We start from the raw sequence: 20,521 nt of genomic DNA on the forward strand, positions 1-20,521 counted from the left end.
TGATCACAGTTCTCATATCACTCTTTTAACAGTATAGAGGTAAATGCTCAGCTAGATCTGTCTGTTTATAGGGCTTGTAAGAACACCAGCTCTCCGTTTCTTCATATCTCACATTCGACAGAGAGCAGAGGTGTCCAAAAACCAACAGCTTTTTCTAGATTCAATGGAAAGAGAGACATTCTCCAGAAAATGGCTCAACCACACGTGACCTTCACAGCCCTCCTGAGGTGCTGATCTACAGACTCTGCTCTCTCCAGGAGGAGAGCAGGGCGAGCACAGTTCTTGCAAGCAGTAGCCACACACAAGGGCCTCATGTTAAGTGAGGCAATGCAGGTCTTCAGGCTTTTGATAAAATTACCTCCTTTTTTTTTCATACCACATGGAAATTCACCATGAACTAGTACAGGTCTGGGAACTAATTACTACATACACTTGTTCTTCCAGTGAAATATTCTGGTAAGATTTAAAGACATGTTTTTGTTGCTTTCTTTTTTTTCAGATTCTCAGTAAAACACAACTGTTGAACTTATATTTCATGTTTTGTTTTGAGGGTTTGGATTTTATTGCCCTGCAAGTGTCAAAAATTAGGTAATATTTAGGTTCAGTATGTGCCCAAGCTTGCAGAGACAGCCCTGAGACAAATGGTCTTGCTTTCATTCCTTTGTGCAAGATACACAACTGCTATGTGATGAGCAAGGAGAGGGAAGGTGCTTTGGGGCAGTCCAGAAAGTGATGCAACAGCGTCAGACCAAGAAATGCATGAGGATTTTTTCTGTGCCATTATGTGGGCTGTGTACAAGGTTAAGAGAGGGTTACAAGGAAGGCTATCAAGACAAAAGGGAGAGCTGAACATTTAGTGTGTTGTGAAAAAATAACATGATCTGAACATGCCTTAGATTCACACAGGCAAAAAGGGAAAGAAAATAGTATCAGATAGAAGAACCAACAAAATTCAAAGTGTTTATTCAGCATTGGTCCAGCACTGCTCCTGCAGCCTGCACTCACTGTTTGATCAGCTTACTAAAATGGAATTTAGGCAACTGATTATTTAATTACAAGAAAATTTTTTGCTCTCCATTGTGAGCAGCTCGAACACAAGTGAAAGCACCCATATTCTGGGTACTGGGAGAATGGGATTACTACTCACTTCTAAGAGCAGACAGGAGTTTACCTATCCCTTTCAGCTGACAGCTCACCAGCCTGCACTGACTTTCCTGGTTACACGCATCGGTGTTTGTGATGAGCTTTTGCTAAGAGCAGACAGAGCATTCAACACCTGCCATCAAGACTTTCGAAGCTCAGACTAGCACCAGTGAATTAAAAAGCAGAATGAACTCTCCTTAACTTCACTGCTGCTTTTTGCAAAGAGCACCCACCAAACAGCTTCGCCTACACTTTAAGCTCAGGTCTTCAAATCACTCTCTCCCATTAGAATTATTAGACTTGGCCTCGCTACAGCTTTGAAAGACCCAGCTCTTCCTGACCATTTAACTTTTTGCTTAATGAATCATGTGCAATGACACGCAGAGGCTGACAAGGAGCAGCTAAAAGCAGTGAGTTATACTCACTGAAATCAAAGCTAGACCTTTTCTCGCTGGACAAGGATTAATATCATGAGCAGGACCCCTGGCAGTTTCATTTAAAAGTATGTTGACATCTGGAGGCTCGTTGATAAATTTTCACACCTCACCTGTTTTCACTGCCTTCCACAAACACGTAAGACAAGGCTTACATGACTGCGGCAATTCTTTTTAGCATCTTGAAAATACAAACAATATGTCTGCACTGCAGCCTGTCACAGTTGTAACGCAGTATTTCAGAGCTGGCGACAAACACTGCACTCTGAAATACCCAGCAGATCCTGCCACTCTGCACTGAAATATTGCCGCTCACTCTCCTGCTGTGGACACGTACTCTAGAAAGACTCATGCCTTCGGACATAAGAAAAAAGAACCTCCAAGAGAGAAAAGAGGGGCTGCAGTAAGAGCAGCAATGTTGCAGCCAGAAGAAACTGCCCCCAGCACACAGACAGAGGCAACACATGTCCCAGTTTTTACTCCATTCCCCACCCTAGAAAGAAGGACAAGAACCAGCTCCAGGAAAGAAAAAAACAAAACCAAACCTATGACATCATTGTGGCTGTGCAGTGTCACCACATAAACCCGGTGCTTGAAAACTTCAAGTAGCTGAGATCAGCACTTTTCTTGGCTGAAAAGGAATTACCAAATAATTGTCCTTTCAACAACCACTGGTTAAAGTGAAAATGGTATTTATCGGCTCTCTTTGTGTTGTTTTTCACTTCAGCCGTTCAAATAACCAAAAGCTGTCTGCGCCCATTACACAAACCCTCCTCTGAACAGATAATGCCAGGGTGCAGTGGGAAACCCAGGGATCAGCATTTCTTTGCATCTGTGCTATGTTGCAAATTTGTGTATTCCGTAAACAACCTCAATAAAACATTTCAACAAACCAGAGCAACAAACCCTCAAACAAGGTGACCATGTGGTGACTGACAGACAAGTAATCAGCACATGTTGCAGAGAACATTCTTGGCAGCCATGAACCCTAAATTTGAAGTGTGAGAAGAGAAAAATGCCACATCATAGATTCAGCTTGCAGTGCTTGTACTCAGCAACATCGGCTTTTGGATAGCTCAACTCGTACTGCCAATAGGACATTTCCTCCAGAAAAGAGACACCTACACAAAAAAGTTGGCAAAAATCCCAATGCATTTTTATTTTCACTTAAGTTTTCACTCTGTGCCATGAACACCTTCACTGTACAGCCCAGGAAATATATGCATTCTCTTTAAAACACCATCAAAATACGTAACACACGTACATGCAGACATAGGAGGAGTTCTGTCAAACTATTTGGTTTTGTTTGAACAAGCCACAGAGAATCATCAGGCAATCCATCCCAGTAAAGTCAAGATGTACAGCATTTCCAGTACTCCGGAATGACTAATAGAAGACCAACCAAAACAGAAAACCTACCTTTTGGTGTCGTTGTCACGTTGTCAGTCACAGGATATTTTAGTTCAGGTTTCCGCAACCTGAGACAAAGCAAAAAGCTCTCAGTTAGTGGCAGCTATTAGAGGGAAGAGGCTCTCGTTCTATTAAATTAATTACAGACTCATGAATTGCAACATGTGATTAACAAAACAGCTTCCTTCTTTGCTTTTGGTAACATGTCCAAAGTTACACCAAACTCTCCTTTCCAGCGACTAGAACCTCTCCTGCCATCAGAGCTTACATCCTTTCATATGCATCAGACCATGTCCCACCAAAGAGCTTGGGCCTTCAGAATGCCTGTTCTCAAATAAAGTGGATATCCACAGAAAAGCAGATTCCACTGAAACACAGGCTACACTGATGGTTTCTGTTAGGATCAGAGTTTCACAGAAACAACTAAACTCCTTCTTCCTTTACAGAAAGGAGAAGATCTGCAGGAAGAAGACTTTTTGTGTATCTAGATTCACTGGGGATGATTCACCAAAAATTACAAAAGATGGTAACAGCAACAACCTAAAGTACAAGGAGCCAGCAAACAAAGAACATAGACAATACGACGTAATTTACCAAAAGCTTCCTTGTTTCCAGGAATCCCACAGTTATACTGCACAGTAAAAAATGATGGGCTTACAAGCTACAGACCAGACTGATGAGACCTATAAATTGATTATCATGTAATTAAGTATCATGTACCACAGAAAAGCTGCAACAGGGAAGTGCTACTGAGCAGTCACAGAGGAGAGTTCTCTCTGGTGCTACAACTGTTTATTGCATGACCTTGGGCACATCCTTAACTACTTTGTGCTCTAGTTACTACCATACCTTACGATGAGTATAATATTGTTGCAGCAGCGTAAATGAGGATTAATTACTGCTTTGCAAATCCTGGGAAAGGCTGGGCAGGGGAGAAGCACCTATAAAGTGCAAATTGTCGGTATTTACGAATTGCACTGAATTGTCCAAGAAGGAGGGAGAACAGACAGACTTCCCTTCCCAGCTTCAAGCCAACAGCCAGCAAATGGACCATTTTCCAGTACTATCACCCTTAATCAGCATGCACCCTACCTACAGAATTAACTTCTGCCAGAACGTGGGTAACAAATCACAGCTGAACAAAGCTATATAAGATATTCACTGCTTGACAGGGGAAGGGCGGGGAGAAGATAAATGCTAGCAGGAATAAAAGTTCTTTGTACTTTTAGTCAACTTTGCCATGTCTCGCTGTACCCATGAGCATAGGGATTGTCACTGAAAGCAATAGGAGTCTTGTCTCTGACTTCATCAAACTTAGAAATGAAGCATTTCATTTCACAGAAAGATAGTGAAGGACAGATTCAGTGTTTTGCCAAAGTTAACATGAGGCAGCAGCTGAATCATGAGCAGGAAGCAAGGACTCCATCCCTACCTCCTGCTTTTAAGCATGGGGCAAGTTTCTGAAAGCTAAAAGACTAAGTCTGTATTGCACATTGCTGTCATAACTGAGGATAAAGATGGAGGTGTAACCAGGAGAAAAGTGGAAGAAAACTCAAGCTCAAATATTTCTTCCTTCCTCCCAATACCAGAAAATGAAAAGTCAGTTCTTACAGTATGCTGGCCAGGCGTGGTCCCTATTATCTTTGGTTAATTCCATATGTCTGAGAAGGAAATCAGCTCTAAGCTGGTTAGACATGCTAAATGAGATTTGTCTAAGGCACCACCCCCAGGTGCAGTGTCATGCACCAAAGATTTGGCATTCTTTAGGGAGATGCTACTTGTCCAGACACTCAGCAAAACACAACCATCTAACAACTCATGCACAATATCCTCTTGAGCAAAACCCCATTCAGCACCTCCTAATCTCTGAGGAGCCCCCAGTCCATATCCAAAGCAAGAAATGAGTTGGGACGGGACCAGCAGGATCCCTTTTATAAAGCTTCTGATGAGCATATGATGGACAAGCAGACAACCCTGGCACCTCCAGCAAGCAGAACTTTCAGCATCTTTATGGCCTGGTCCACAATGTTTACTCCTTGAGAGACTCTAGACTCATCCTAATATCTTGGGTCATGATAAAGGGGAAACAGACTTGTTGCTAGCAAGAAATATGGCTGTGAAAGACTCATCAGACATCTATTTACTTTTCTGCTACAGTTACACTCAGTTAACTCTGCTTTAAGAACCTCAAGATTTTCAAAATTGCAGCCCTGACTCATGCAACCTGTGGTGAACACCCAGGACATATTTAGGAAGAGACTACTAATAAATAAAGTACCATGCCAACTGCTTGACTCAGAGAAAACACAATTAGCAATGCTACGTGGTGGCATTTTGTCTTCTGCATGCCTGTTGGCTAATAAAATCAGGAGCTGTTTTTAAAGAACATGCCTACACTGAATAATTTATCTACCCTTTCCTGTAACTACAGTGGCATTTGCTAATGCTGTCAGCTTTTATGTGAAGTCGGTGTTCCTGCAAGGAGTCACACTGACAGATCTGGCTAGCAAAGTCTTTCACTAACAGCCTTCCAGTAACATGCAATAGGAAAACGAAGTTGTCCAGTATTTCCCATCTTTCAGCCTATGCCAGCCCCAAGAGAGGGGCACGTGCTATGAAGACAGCTGTGCTTATCCAAAATATCCATCAGCACAGCTGGGCACATCAAGATCTTCTAACACCCTGGGTACATTTCATTTCAGAAGATGGAGTTGGTTTGGCTAAAAGGGAAAAACTGAAAATCTGAAGGCAGGAGATGGATTGGGTAATGGTGATCATGAAATGACAACACCAACTATTCCAACAGAAGGAAGGAATGAGTGCAGCAGATGAAGGGTAGTGAATCTCAAAAAAACCAAAAAAAACCCAAAAAAAACCCAAAAAAAACCCAAAAAAAACCCAAAAAAACCAACAAACACCAAAAAAACCCAAGACCGATTTCAAGCAACCCTGCACAGGTCAACAGGACTTCATGGGAGGCCAAAGAGTACAGGAAATAAAATCAACCCCAAAACAAAACAACCACACACTAATGGATGAAACCACTGATACTGTGAACTCACAGGCAGATGAGGGAAGTCCTAAAGTGCTGCCCAAAGGCAAGCACAGGACCACTATAAAAAGGAAAGACGATGACAACCACACAGGGAGCTAGGCACCTGTCAGTCTAACTCAGATTCCTGCAACAAATCATGAATCAATTATAAATACCCAAAAGATGGCTGCATGATCAAAATCAGCAAATCTGCTTTTGTAAACAACTAACAAACTGGTCTAATCTAGTTTTCTGTTACAGTATAGCATATTTATTGGGAAAAGGGCATGCTATACTCTTCAGAGGTTTGAATGAGTTCTCAGAGGGCTCAGTCTGAGGCTTACCACTTTGCAGTATTTTGCGTGACTAGCCAGAAGAAAGCACTGAGCTGAGAGAGTTTACAGGTATTTCATTAAGTCCAAAATCGACACCATGAAACTCAATGACACAAAGTGCTGTAGTAGTGCTGCTGCAGAGGCAGCAAAAAGAAGTGTTTCAGCACACAGCTTCATCCACTAACATCTTAGTTGAAGCCCAATGGGCTGAGCCCAGGTACACGACTTTGCACAGAAGGATCTGGAGTGCAAACCCACATTCCTCTCTGCTGTGCTGACTCTTAGGTGGAGGCAAATCACACCCAACAGAAAAGCAAAGTGAATAACTGGATATTCAGCTTCCACAGTCAGATTTTGCAGAGCTCTTCTGTCAGAGCCATCAACCTAGTACTGTTAACTGTTGTCTGCAGCACAGACATGCCTTAACACAGGAGATAATCCTCCAAAGTATAAAGCCAGCAGTTGTTCAACATGTCTGAAAGACTTGCAAAGGAGATTTAGGCTAATCTAACTAAATTAGGAACCTACTGAAGCTGTACACCACCTTCACTGGACAGTCAAAAAGAACCAGGTAAACAGGACAGGGTTATCTCAGGGAACTTGCCTCCACAACCGAGGTCTGCATCGTATCTCTTGCAGTTCCTTCCAGCCTTGTGCATTTACCTTTCTTTGATGTGCCCACTGCAGACAACAGACAGTCCAAGATTTTTGGTTGTTTGCCTGCCTGTATGTGATGAAGCTGAGCAGCACAAGTTATGGATGTACTCTGAAGGCCTTGTCCCTGAAAACACACTAGGCTAATTCACATTTTGAACCGAGGTTCATATTCGAAGCCTACTGCTGCAGCCTGCTCACAGCAGTCTGTGTGAAGAAAGAACAAATTAATCTTCTGTTTCTTTTAAAAGCCAGAAATTTCAAAGCCCACTTCATCTCTCATTGGAGTAAGACTGTTCCTCATCTGCTACGGTACTTTTGATAGCCTCTCTTACCATGTCTCGTGAAAGGAAAAGTTTAATGAGTTCTAAAAACCCCAGAATATTTTAGATTGTTTACGCATGAAAAATCATCTATGGCTTAGAGCTGAAGAGGGAGTCACATAACAGATCTGTGGGGCATCTTCCCTGCTGTGCAAAAAAGGAGCAGACACACATTCAATATCATTAATGGAAGCAGAGAGCCTAGTTTCCCAGGAGGTATACAGAGCACATACTCTTTCAACTTTAATCTCCCAGTTTCAGGGACAGAAATTCACACCAGAAGTACATTGTGCACTGTCGGTACTTCTGCAGCAACAGAACCTCAAAGCTTCTGTTTGGTTCTTTGACTGATCCTGTTATCCTTTTGCCATTTTTCAATGCTTAAACACATTTTCAAAGGTGCAACCCAACACACTGCAAGGGTACCAAGAGTGCAAGAAAATATGCAACAAAAAAAAAAAAATTTACTTTCAAGAGCAAATCAGTGTTGCTCTAACACTGCTCCTTTTCAAGTAAATTCTTTATCCTCTCATGACAAGGCACTTCTGTTAGTATGAACCTCCAAATTCTGAACTGCTTCCTATTCTCATTCATAGGCAACACCTTCCTCATAGCATCTTCCTCTGATTTCCAGGGAGTTTATGCAGGATCTATGCAGTTGCAAGTAAAATTAAACCACAGCCTTTTATTACCTGCTTAGCTTTTTTTCAATTTATTGGCATCAACACTACAAGACATAACATGGTCAGAAGTTCTCTGCGAGGAAAGAATTGCCTGCAACTTTTTTCTTCTTCCATGAGATTTCATACTCAAAAGCCTGACTCCTAGCTAGGAAAGACCAGCACAGCTCTACCAAAATGCCAGGGAATGCCACTGATTCATAGTACCTAAGGATCCGTCTTGGATGCATGTCTTGGGGAACCACAACGTGAGTTGTTCCTGTCTCTGTAGTGATGAAGAGATGCTTGAAAAGTATCTTTGCTTTCTTCTGCTGCCAGAGAATCTGCATCTTCCCATTCTCTCCCTAAAACAAATCCTCAAGTGTTTCTCCTGTTACTCTCACATCTGGTCCTGAGACCACAAAGTCAACTGGAGCTTCACCACTGACCACCACTCGCCAACCACATTACCACACTCAGCCCTGGCAGTCACAACTTTTCAAGAGGAAGCAATAAATGAACAGCCTCCCTCTCTCTTACAGGCTCTTACTACTTTCATGCCCAAACTCCTCCCAGTCTACAACCTTCACCTTCCCAATTCTTCTACAACATGGCAAAGGTTCAGTTACCCCAGTACAGAAGGGTAACTGAGGCACAGAGAGATTAAGTTATTTACTGCAAGTTCCCAAGAAAACCTTTGAAAACACACACAGACCTCAATTCAGATGACATCTGTCACACAGCCTCAGCTGATGCTAAGGGTACTCGTTAAACAGGCTCACAGCAGCTACACAACTTTGAAAAGTCCACAAGCAGCCCTAGTTAAGGCTTAACAGTCAAGAAAAACTCCTTAACAACTACCATAGGCAGCTTCCTTTCAACAACCAGCAAATCAAAGAAAAATATAATGCAAAGCTTCAATAATACAGAGAAGAAAAAAAACCCTGCAGCCAAATGACAGTCATTTCTAAAAAACAAATTGTCCTAGTTTCAGCTGGGATAGAGTTAACTGTCTTCCTAGTAGCTGGTACAGTGCTATGTTTTGAGTTCAGTATGAGAAGAATGTTGATAACACTGATGTTTTCAGTTGCTGCTAGTAGTGTTTAGACTAATGTCAAGGATTTTTCAGCTTCTCATACCCAGCCAGCGAGAAAGCTGGAGGAGCACAAGAAGTTGGCACAGGACACAGCCAGGGCACCTGACCCAAACTGGCCAACAGGGTATTCCATACCATATGACGTCCCATCTAGTATAGGAACTGGGAGGTGGGGGGCGGGGAATCGCCGCTCGGGGATTAGCGGGGTGCCGGTCGGCGGGTGGTGAGCAATTGCACTGCGCATCATTTGTACATTCCAATCCTTTCATTATTGCTGTTGTCGTTTTATTAGTGTTATCATTATCATTATCCATTTCTTCTTTTCTGTTCTATTAAACTGTTCTTATCTCAACCCACAGGTTTTGCTTCTTTTTCCCGATTTTCTCCCCCATCCCACTGGGTGGGGGGGGAGTGAGTGAGCGGCTGCGTGGTGCTTAGTTGCTGGCTGGGGTTAAACCACGACACAAATTCAACTTAAAGTGTTCATATCAGAAATCAATGAGAGTTCTTCTGGAGTTTCTAAGTGTCACAAGCCTGAAGGATTACTTTGGGGAAGCGTATTTCTTAATTAGATAATGGATCAATTCAATTTGTGGTAACATTAAAAGATCTGAAACACTCAAATGGGCTGATTTGGTAAATACGAATCTTGAATAATCTAAGAAAACTCTGCCATTCTAGATAAGAAAAAAAGAGTTAAGAAGTTAAAGAATTAACTTTTCTGAGTAGTTTAAACTCTGGCTTCCTGCTGCACAGGTTTTAATTATAAGATCACAGCGTCTTTCCACAGGACCTGCTCCTCACTCTTACAGAAATTAAAGCTACTCCAGGGAGGAAGCAAAGGAGGTATCTGTAGGACACCTCTCTATGACACCACAACTCAAAGGTACATAATAAAGCAAGGACTGGGGATGGGAAAAGGACTGTCCAGGTGTGAGGGTGGTGGCCTCGGAGTCAAAGCAGGATGTCCTAGACAACTATTTCTTTCCCAGCCTCTGCCCAGGGTCTGGTGTCCTACCTGGATCTCCATGCCCAAACTGTTCACACAGTGTCAGAGCAGAGTGCTGATAACTCCACAGTGAACCTTAGCAGCTTCCACTAGACACCGACAAGTAGGGTTACTTGGACTTTAAAAGTTTGTTCCAACTCTACAGTGCGAGTGCACCTCCATTTCACTGCAGGGTTCTGAAATACAAATTCCTAAACATGTGATGCAGCAAGGTAATGTAAGAATGACCGGTATGGAAAATCTTCAGAACACCCTTACACAGTTTGCAGAAAACAGAAAGAATGAAGACATGCACTGAAAATACAGGAGAAAAACAAAAACACTGAGTGGTTGTTCTCAAATGGAGCAACATCCATACCATGCACTTAATGAGGCAGGAGTTCTGTGGAAAAAAGTAATAATGTGATCCCATAATTAAAGACTGCTTTATAATACGTATGCAGAAGGCTGGCACAAAGACTGCACAAACACCCTTTATTCCAGTATTTCCTGAAATGAGCCATTTGACTCGGCAATGTTAAAAGGTTCCTTTAACAGCTTTTTCGGTCTGTGATACATCATCTAGATGTAACTGAGGTCAAGTGCATTAAGAATCAGAGTAACATTTTGTGCAGCAACATGACAAAAGAGGCACTGTCTGAGCTGAAAGGCTGACTAGCACTCAATCTATTTCTACAGCCATACTAGAAACATATGTAGAAGTGTACAGAAATTGGAATTAAATAAAAAAAAAACTTTTAAAACTTTTTTTTAATTCTGAATAAAATATATAAATACTAAGTCTTTGGTGGCCTCCTAGTCCCCATATGAATGACAGTGACATCACAGAAACAGCACATTAACAACACTACCCCATCTAAAGGTTAATTGGGGAAGACAAGGACATATAGCAGGGCTTTCTGAGTGCCTCACCCAGAGACCTCAGTCACAAGTAACAATAGCAAACTGATTCAAATCTGACTTAGAAATCCCATTTTTTTACAGATTTATGAACTTTTAATTAGCAGGCACAAGCATCATTCTAGTTTTAAATAATCCTTCCTTGGAAAGTGACATTATCTCTATTGTATTTGTATTTCAGCCAAGGAAGAATGCAATTCTTCCTTTATTAAAAGGTCTGACACTTAGTAACATAATTAATGAGCAGCTTTGAATGTGATCTTTTAAAACCCTCTATTCAGGATCAGAACGCTGTTTGTAATTATAGGTGCTGAGCAAAGAGCTTGTCTTGGTACATTTCAAAATGCTACATATATAATTCATCTCCAGCTTTTTTTCAAGGTAGAGATTTTCAAAGATTCAAGGGGCTTTCAGAATGGAGGGGTTTGTTTTAAGAGGGGCTGGTCACTCAAAGCAGATACTCAGAAAACTGTTCCAACAGCCCTAAGCTGACAACTGTGGCAACTATTCTTACAAGCAAAAAAGGAAACTGGGCTCTGACACAGCAAGCTGTGATTCTTGAAAGTAGTCCTTCATCATGCAAACAGCCCTACTAACCTCAGTGGGTCCTACCACATAACCATTTGTAAAACCAAGACATACCAAGCACAGGGCTCAAGGGATCCCATGCAACATTTCTGCTGACACTTTTTGCTTCTGGAATAGTCTCTTTGACAGCATATTTTTTCAAAAGATACAAGGAAAGCACTGGGAGCAAGCAAGTACAGCTGCAGCATCAAATAAATTAGAATACATTTGTCAAAACTCTAGACCATGTGTTGATTTGAGATAGAGAAGGTATCTGACAGGGCATGCAATGTTAACCTAACCACGTAAGCAGAGGCCACTTGAAGTAATGATATTCAGGACCCTTATCAAAGCGAGTAGAGGGTTTATGAAAGCTACACATGTTCCGGTGCTCAATATTTGGCTGCGTATGTATGTACGTGTCTATATGTATATACACACACAGAGTAATTACACAAACTTTTGGGTTGGGTTGTTTTGGTTTTTTTCCAAAGGAGAGCTAGGAAAGTAAAGCACATGGAAAAGGAAAGGCAGCCAGGATGCGAACACCTGAAGAGCAAATCTAATGAAAATTAAACATCCTGTTCAATTACAGTAGGTTCTACAAGTATTTTCTGAGCACTGGCTCCTACAAGCACAAGGCTGCCACTGAATCAGAATGACCGCTTCCACTCTGTAAGGCAAAACCAACAGCGTACCTGATTTGAGCCTTCATGTTGTGTCAATTTATACTTGCAAAGCAGGTAGCCATGGTCTCACTTTTAAAGAGGTTTAATTTTTTTTTTAATCCTGTATCACAGTAACTGACATTGAGTCCTGCAGTGGTTGAAGCACACACTATCTCAGGATAATGCCTTGTGCTGGCTGCCAAAGACTGAATCAAGCTAATCAGCAGTGTGCTGTTGCATGCTGATGTTGACACTTCAAGGAATCACAAAATATTCAGTTCAACTCATTAATCCTTTAATGCTGCTTCCCATCAATCACAGAGCTCACTGGAATTGCAGGTTTCAAAAAGCACCAATAAGATTATTAACAGGGCAATGCAGAGGACAGCACAACAAGAAAAGGCCTTCAGATGCCAAAACATTTCTATGCAAAGCCGGTACTAATGGCTGCAATCTCCTCATATGCATCAATATCAAACCATAGACAGAATTACCTGCATGTGGTCCACAGAGGTACAGTAAGCCAACAAGCTGCAAGAGCATACTGCAAGCATAAATCATTTCCTAGGTACAATACCAGTCCCTAAATTTAGGTACAGGCACCTCAAATTACAAAGGTTGAGTCCAGAAACTCCACTGCTGACCATTCGGTTGCTGGACATTTAAGCCAGGGCCCCAGTTCTGCTGCTCACCTCTGGTGAACCTCTGCACCCAACAGCCTGCTCTGACACTGCTGAACAGATCGGGGAACTTACGGGAGTTGCAGGAAACTTGACTTAATGACTCTGCAGTCTCACTGCACCCTTCCACACTTGCAGCTAGCTTTTCTCTGCTATATGCAGTGAGCATACAATACTTCAGAAAAGAATTTGCTGTCTCTTACTGCTAAGTCCCATCATCCAATTTTCAGTTTCTGTCTGCACTATTACTGGCTTTATGGTTTAGGCTTTCTCCCCTGTTCATCCCTCCCAATTTACTGTGCAGCATTTTGCAATCTCTCAGCAATGTGGACAAATCACGTCCTACTGTCATCCTCCCTTCACTCTTCTTGAATAATATTAGTGAGACATACACTGGCTTTGGGTAGCTAGACAACTTTGGCCAAGACAAATTGAGGCAGACACTCTCTAAGACACTCAGGCAAGAATCTTCAGGATGCCAGTTTATTTGAAAATTATATAGAGCAAATAAGGGTATGCTCTTCTGTCCAGGTCTCAGGATTTTTCCCATCTTCTCCCCTCATGTGTTAAGAGTAGGATCTTACCCACATACACTGACCCCAGGAATACTACAGGGTATATGGCCCCAGCATAAAATCGTGGAACACATCAGGAGGCACGTGTGCTGTCAGGTAACCGTGATATGGGTGTTTACCACTTAATGTCAGTGTTTAAAATCAGCGGTCTTTGGGTAGGATACTCAGTACTCAAGTACCTGTCATAATCCACCTGGAAAAACTACACTGTTCCAGAATTTCTCCCTCAGGTTTCAGTCCTCAGTGGGTTGCTCTGCAAATACAAAATTTTTTCCTCCAATTTCCCACTGTCTCCTTGAAATCCTCAGGTACCTTCCCCCTATACCACTTAACCGTAAAACGTGCTGGTGTAAGGCCAGCTACTGTCACCCTTGTCGGCACTTTTTTCTACTATTTCCAGAAGTCCCAAGGAACACGTAAGCCAAATGCTGTAACAGTGGAGGTGTACCATCATCACCACTGAACAGATAAAGCACAAGATCTCCTGGTTTTTTTTTCTCGCAATCCCTATGACCTCTCTTTTCTGCCTAGCACTGACATCTCAACTGTTCCACCTCATAAAGCTCAAGATACACTCATAGTTCAATACAAAGATAACTTTCCCCATCAGCTGAATGCAACAAAGTCCTGCCATACGTGGCCCTCAGGCAGACATGGGACGTGTGCACTTGAGAGGCAAAATTTCTGTGCTAAAGCCCTACACATAACACTGCATAGCCGTAATTACTTCAGATAGGACTCTTCTGCACTTGACCATGCATTCACTAGAGCAAATTACCAAGCAATCAGCAACAGCACTCAAGTCAAATGCAATCATGGTTACATACGTGGGTACACTGAGTTGATGATGTCTTTAAGGCTAGAGCCTATTTTGCACTGTCCCCAGCTCAAAGGCAAATATCGCAGCAGTAATGGTAATTGAACCAAAGAACTGGATAATTCTGCCCTAAGGAGAAAGCATTTGGTAAATGTTGAATCAAAAGCCAGAACATCCCCAGTAGGAGAAAGCTTCAGCACCTGCTGTGACCTGCAAGTCACTTGAGCACTGTGAATAGATCTTGTTAAACACAGATGATGCACCTGGTCTAGGCACAGCAGAGGAAGCCACCACAACAGCACAGCAGGCCTAACATCACTGCAACAGAACAAAGGGGTACTGCAGGCAAGCACAACAACCAGCCACACATTCAGCACACAAGACTTAGTTGCGTGGTCACAGCCTGCGTATTTTCTTTCATTCACATTTACTCAGCAAGTATCAGCGTTAAGACAAGGCATAGAACCAAAGCACAACTTCCCAACTGAGACCATAAATCAAAAATTAAACAAGGTAAATGAGACAAAGAGAATACACCTTGCCATCCCCATCAGTGAACACTGTTTCCACTTCTCCTTTTCTTGAAGAGTAAGAGACAGGTAAATAAAAAAAGAATCAATGGCTGCTGGGGTTTTTATTCATTTCCACATGTTTTATCTTTACAGGAAAATCATTCACATCAACTTAGCCAGTGTTAACTCCAGTGATATGACCTGACAGCTTTGCTTTTACCATTCATACCTGTCCAGGGCAGCAGTTCGGGTTACTATCCAACACTTAAAATATTCACCTATATAGTCTACCCCTGTCAATCTCTGAATCATCTTAATTATTCAGTAATCTGCTATAACAAGGATTTTTTTACAGATCTGCTAAATATGGCATATATGGAATCCATTTCAGTAAAGGATTTATTTTCTTGTCAGATTAGAAAATAAATTGATAAAATTACTCTTGCTTTCCAAGATAATGGATGTGTTACACCAATTCTTTGGAATTCTTAGCTTTAGGGCAGAAATTTTTAAAAACATGGTAGCACATGGACAGACCACAGAATGCAAATTCCTTATCACCTTTCAAAAAAAAGCACACCTTCAAATATTCAGTCCCTTCTGGAGAGGGTAACAGGACCCACAGTACTGGTTATACCCAAAATAAGATCTAGGACTGGCGATTATAAACCATATTCTTTGACCACACGGAATTCACCAAGCAAAATCTAAAAGATTTCTGCAACTAAGGAGGAAAAAGCTAAACCTTGCTGCACAGAGAGGATCTTTTCCTTGCATGTATCTAGTTTGGACACTTTGCAACTGATCCACTGAGGAGGTGATATATATATATACATATATACAGACACACCTCAAAATACAGTGCTGGCTGCTTCTCTGCAGAACCACAAGCTGGATATCCTCCCCACTCCTCCCTTCCCAGATGATGCCTGGAAACTCCTTGTGGATTTACAAGAGCAGTGACCACAGCTGTCCAGATAAAAACACAGCAGCAGCTTTTGGATGACTACCAAACAGATCTTTACTTGGGCCAGGGAAAACTGTCCTGAATCCTAGTGTGGGGGCCTGCCCTACCCCAAGATTTTGCACTTCCATCGCGCTGCAGGTAAGTGCAGAGCCACTCCGGCACAATGCCACAGGCAGCGGGAGCAGGCTTAGCCAGTGGCCGCACCAGCGCCCAGCCGGCACAGAAGGGTATCCTGTGCCAAGGCAACTGCCTCTTGCACTGACAGCTTCCCAAAGGAAAATAAGTGAAAAGGTGGTTGTGGCCTGGTTAATCCTGGCTAACAGCTCTTGGGTGGGGTGTAACGCTGGTGGAAGAATTACATAGCTTCTGTGAAAAATTATAAATTAAAACTGCTTTCCTTCTGAGGTTTTGTATATAATTTTACTCTTTACCTCGCAAGCAAAAGATTTCAATTTTTCTTTAAAATACTTTTACAAAAAGTTTAAAGTTCATCAAAATGGCAATCTTTCAATTAAAAAAATACTGATGACTGAGTGGTCTTGGTAATATTTAATCATTATTAAGGTATTTAGCACAGCAAAAGATGTCATTGGATTTCTTCCTCTCATTGCAAATACCTCAACTCAAGCTTTCATGGCCTTGCCCACCTACTAAAGTAGATGCTCTGTAACAAGCAGCTAAACTTTCAAATTGCCTAATATTGCAGGAAAGCATATGCACAAGAATTATGCTTTGTAACAGGAAGAGGAAGAGCCTATAAATTGTATGTGCAATTTCCAAAAGACAGACTATATTCTGCATTAAACATTTAGACAACAGCTAAGGAAGAATAACTGGAATAACTAGAATACTCAAACTGTGCAACAAGGGGAAATAAAGAATTTTCATATGACGATCTGTTTGACAATAATATAATCTTCAGTGTTTTTTTCCAGCAATATACAGGAAAAAAGGCATGATTCTACTTATTATTATATTAAAAACAATGTCTGTGCTTGCATGTGGCCTTGAGAAAAGGTGCACAAAGTACTCCTTTTTCCCCATGGCCTTTGCAGAAAAAGAAAACGAAGTATCTCAGTACTTTCTGTATCACTACCATGCTGTAACCAAGAAGGCTAATTAATGGGGCTGCCTCAGCAGCTGTCATAAAAATGTTACTTTTTTTTTTGTTCTTCAGAACAGACTTACTGCATTTTTACCCATTTAAAACTTTCAAGCAAATACAATGAGGATGAATTTTTTAATAAGTCTAGTTTTATCCAGATAGAAAAAAAAGTAGCCATGGGAACACACCTTTTTTCAATCATGTCTTGTCTGCAGATTACAACAGGTAAAATCCTGGAAAAAGTTATTACTTAGTAAGATAAAACCAGCAGAAAGCTTTCCATTTTGACTCACATCCCCTTAATTTTCAGAGTTGCTTGTTTTTCTTTGACCAGCAATAAAAGACTGAGATTTTCTGAATTTCAAACCATTTAAAAACAATGTGAAAGTAGTTCAGTCGAAAGAAAGAAAAATTTGGAGAAAAAAAAAAAAGTCATTTCCCCTAAATTTTGCTGGTGAAAGTTTGCCATCCTTTTCAACCCACCAGAAATGTTTATATTATTCAAGCCACCCTCATTATGGTACATAAAATCAATTTCAGCAACAATGCTGTACTGTACCTTTTAATTAAGATATTTAACAGTAATTATAAGATCCTGTTACCACAGGAAGAAGAATTTACATTACTAGATAAATTTTAAAATACTATTTTTGAAACTTGTCCATCAGACACAAATCTTTCAGATTCTTTTCTAAATTAGCTCCTATAATAACATGACAAACTGTGAAAACATTCCCAACCATTTCAGCGTTGCATACATCAGACATAGCAAAGAATGCTATCTACGTGCTCTTCTTTAGCCTGCTTTTTGCATATAAAAGTCAAACACATACAGTTTTCAGGATCTTTGTTTTCTATTTTATATACCATTCCTGACAATGATTCCTTAGATCTCGAGTTTCCCCAATGGAAATCCCTCAATTTCTTTATCAAACATACCAAAGTTATAAAAGGAGATTCTATGCTCAAATCATTAAAGGAGTTTACTTTGCAAACAGCAGCCTTCTGGGGAAAATGTATTTTATTCAATTCTTCTGTTCTCACTTTGTTGTTAATGCTACTTAATTCTACACAAATACATGCTTGACAAGTGTCTTGCCCTCTACCCCACAGAAATGTTTTGAAACTAGAAAAGATAGCAGTACTTTGGTGTTTTGGGGGGGGGGTTTCCCCTATGAGAATTTGCAGTATATCATACAGTAGCAAATCTCACCAGCTTAAAGAAAAAAGCAGTACAATGGTAGGGTGGCTGAGATGGTCATAACTCCTCCTCAACCTTCTTTTTTATGGCATCTCTATCAGGTTGGCAATAGATGAGGACAAAGCAGGGCACTCCACCCAGACAACACATCAGGAAAAACTAGATATTCCTCAGAGCAGTCAATGTAGAGCTGGGAACCTGACCACAGCTTTCCTTTCCATTCTCAAATGAGAATCAATAGAAGGAAAGGTAAGACATCTCTTAGAAATGCATGTATTTACCTTATATTTTATACATTTAAGTGCTACATCTTTTATATTCTGTGCTTTTCTAGAACATACAGGATTTTTGCCTCTATCATATACTACAGTCTCAGTACTTAGGACAGCTGGGATATTCTATTTAATAGTCATTTCATGATCCATCCATCATTTTCCTATCACCACAGACACTCTTAGCCATTCAGGCAGGCACAGTATATTACAGCATCTTAATTCCATTTATCTTCAAATGGTCCAAACAGTATTTCAGAAGTACACAATAAAAATATTTAAAAGGAACAACAGACATTTGAAAAGATAAAATAAACAGAGGTACTGGCACAATGCCACACCACCACTCCACCTCAGCTCCTGGGTGTGGGAAGTACATCCTGTATGGCACATCACCTGTCCTCAACCACTGTTTACACCTTCAAATGGTCTTCCTAGCATGTTACTCTTTATGAAGTTTGATTTCACTTTAGGTTTATTTGAGAGAAAGCCTCAAAGTGGACCAGTACAAACTGTTTCAACTCTCAGTTCCCAAAACCAACACTGACATTGGTGTTTGCCTAGCCTTCTCCCTGTACCTGCAGCACACACCTCCAAAACTAAAAGCAAAAAAAAAAAAAAAAAAAAAAGAAAAGCAGTGCTACTGCAGCACAATCTATGCTGATATCTACACGATCTAAAAGGTAGGGTCTGAAATGCAACCAAAGTAACTCACCAGCTTTCAGAGTCCTTAATCACAACTATACCCAGCTGCCTCACTGCCACCAAGTCGCTCTCACAGCAGAACAAACCAGACCAGAGTCCTGTATAACAGAATCCTAAGGTGACTCCTCTGACTACACAGCCCAGAAGCGCATCTGGCACTGCACCCCCAAAGCCATAGAGCTGTATTAGTGCAGCATTTTCTCACAGGCTAATTGCCTTCACACCTCCACTAATATCCCCACTTCTGGGTCTTGGACTACATCAGGGCTCTCTGCATCATACAGCATGCCACCTCGCTAGCTACATATGGTCACCGAAATTCAGTTTATATACAAAACAAGGACTAAACCTGGCTTTCCAGGGTTCAGGTGCAATTCAGTGTCTTATTTCTTAGAGCAGAACTCCAAGCCTTGCCTTTTATTCTTTCACAGAACTTCAGTGTAGCAGAAACACAGTTCTCTGTTAAAGCACACAGACTGTTAAATAGCACTTGTCCTTATTCAACTTAATTTGCAAAATCCCAAATCCAGTTTTACAACTGATTTTAAATGCATCTGTCATCCAGTGGGCAACATCTGCTGCACATCGCTAAGACCTGCTTCCACTGTACAAGGGAGTCTGTTACTGCTACGGTGAGCTTTGCAACCGGGTTGGTTTTAAGCTAGAAGCAGGTCTTGGCCAACACACAACCACGTGGCATGTGCACAAGTAAAACTAGTTGTGTCAGTGCAGAGCAAAGCCCAGCAATAACCCAGTCACGCACAGAACTTTTCACTAGCTCTCCCTCCAAACGTGACTCCTCATCTAGCTCTCACTACCATGAAAACAACCATAAGGGGATTAAAGCACAGATGTCTCACTGTCTTCCTCTCCCCACCCTTAAAATCTAACTATTAGGCTGGCCTGATTCATGGGGGGGGGGGGGGGGGGGGAAAAAATCTTTGTTTGCCAGCATATACTACCCCTGGTGATGTCAAGAGTTTCAGACGAGTCTGTGATTCAAAGACCATGGAGAAGAACTAGATGCAACGTTTGAAGGGGAAAACTCCTTTCCTTTTCAAATGCATATAAAATACAAATTGATTTAAACTAATATAAACTTAATTAGACCCTGTAATAGTTAGGTTAAAACACCATAAGCATCCTCTCTGGGTGTCCAGGGCTGTCTGGCATATTTAGGCTAATGAGCATCCTTTACTACTCTTTGACCTCTCTTTTCAAAAGTACCCAGCCACATGCTATGCTTCTCAGCCTGTGGGATGACAGGACATGGGGCTATTCAACAGGATGGGACCAAAGAACCAATGCTATTGGAAAGGGGGGAGTTGAGTAGGGAGAGAGTATGGCAAAAGACCAAGAAACAAAATAACCCAAAATGAAAAAGGTAAAAATTTTGATGCAGAAGGGAAACAACTCCTGCAGATCCTCTGATAAGAAATTCCTTTCAGTAGAAAG

At 41.3% G+C, this 20,521-nt stretch overlaps 1 protein-coding gene across 8 annotated transcripts in view; it reads right to left on the reverse strand.

Annotated features, from left to right (window-relative positions):
* MAP2 (microtubule associated protein 2) overlaps window positions 1-20,521 on the reverse strand; it is a 238,050-nt gene that overhangs the window by 186,680 nt on the left and 30,849 nt on the right. For 4 of the 8 annotated variants that reach the window (XM_030017077.1, XM_030017071.1, XM_030017073.1 and 1 more), the window contains exon 2: window positions 2,997-3,055. The exons of the other annotated variants lie outside the window; for them this stretch is intronic. The gene's annotated coding sequence lies outside the window, so the exon portion shown is untranslated. The remainder of the gene's footprint in view (window positions 1-2,996; window positions 3,056-20,521) is intronic. 8 annotated transcript variants of the gene reach the window in all.

Source organism: Aquila chrysaetos, chromosome 6, assembly GCF_900496995.4.
Source record: "Aquila chrysaetos chrysaetos chromosome 6, bAquChr1.4, whole genome shotgun sequence".
NCBI lineage: Eukaryota > Metazoa > Chordata > Aves > Accipitriformes > Accipitridae > Aquila > Aquila chrysaetos.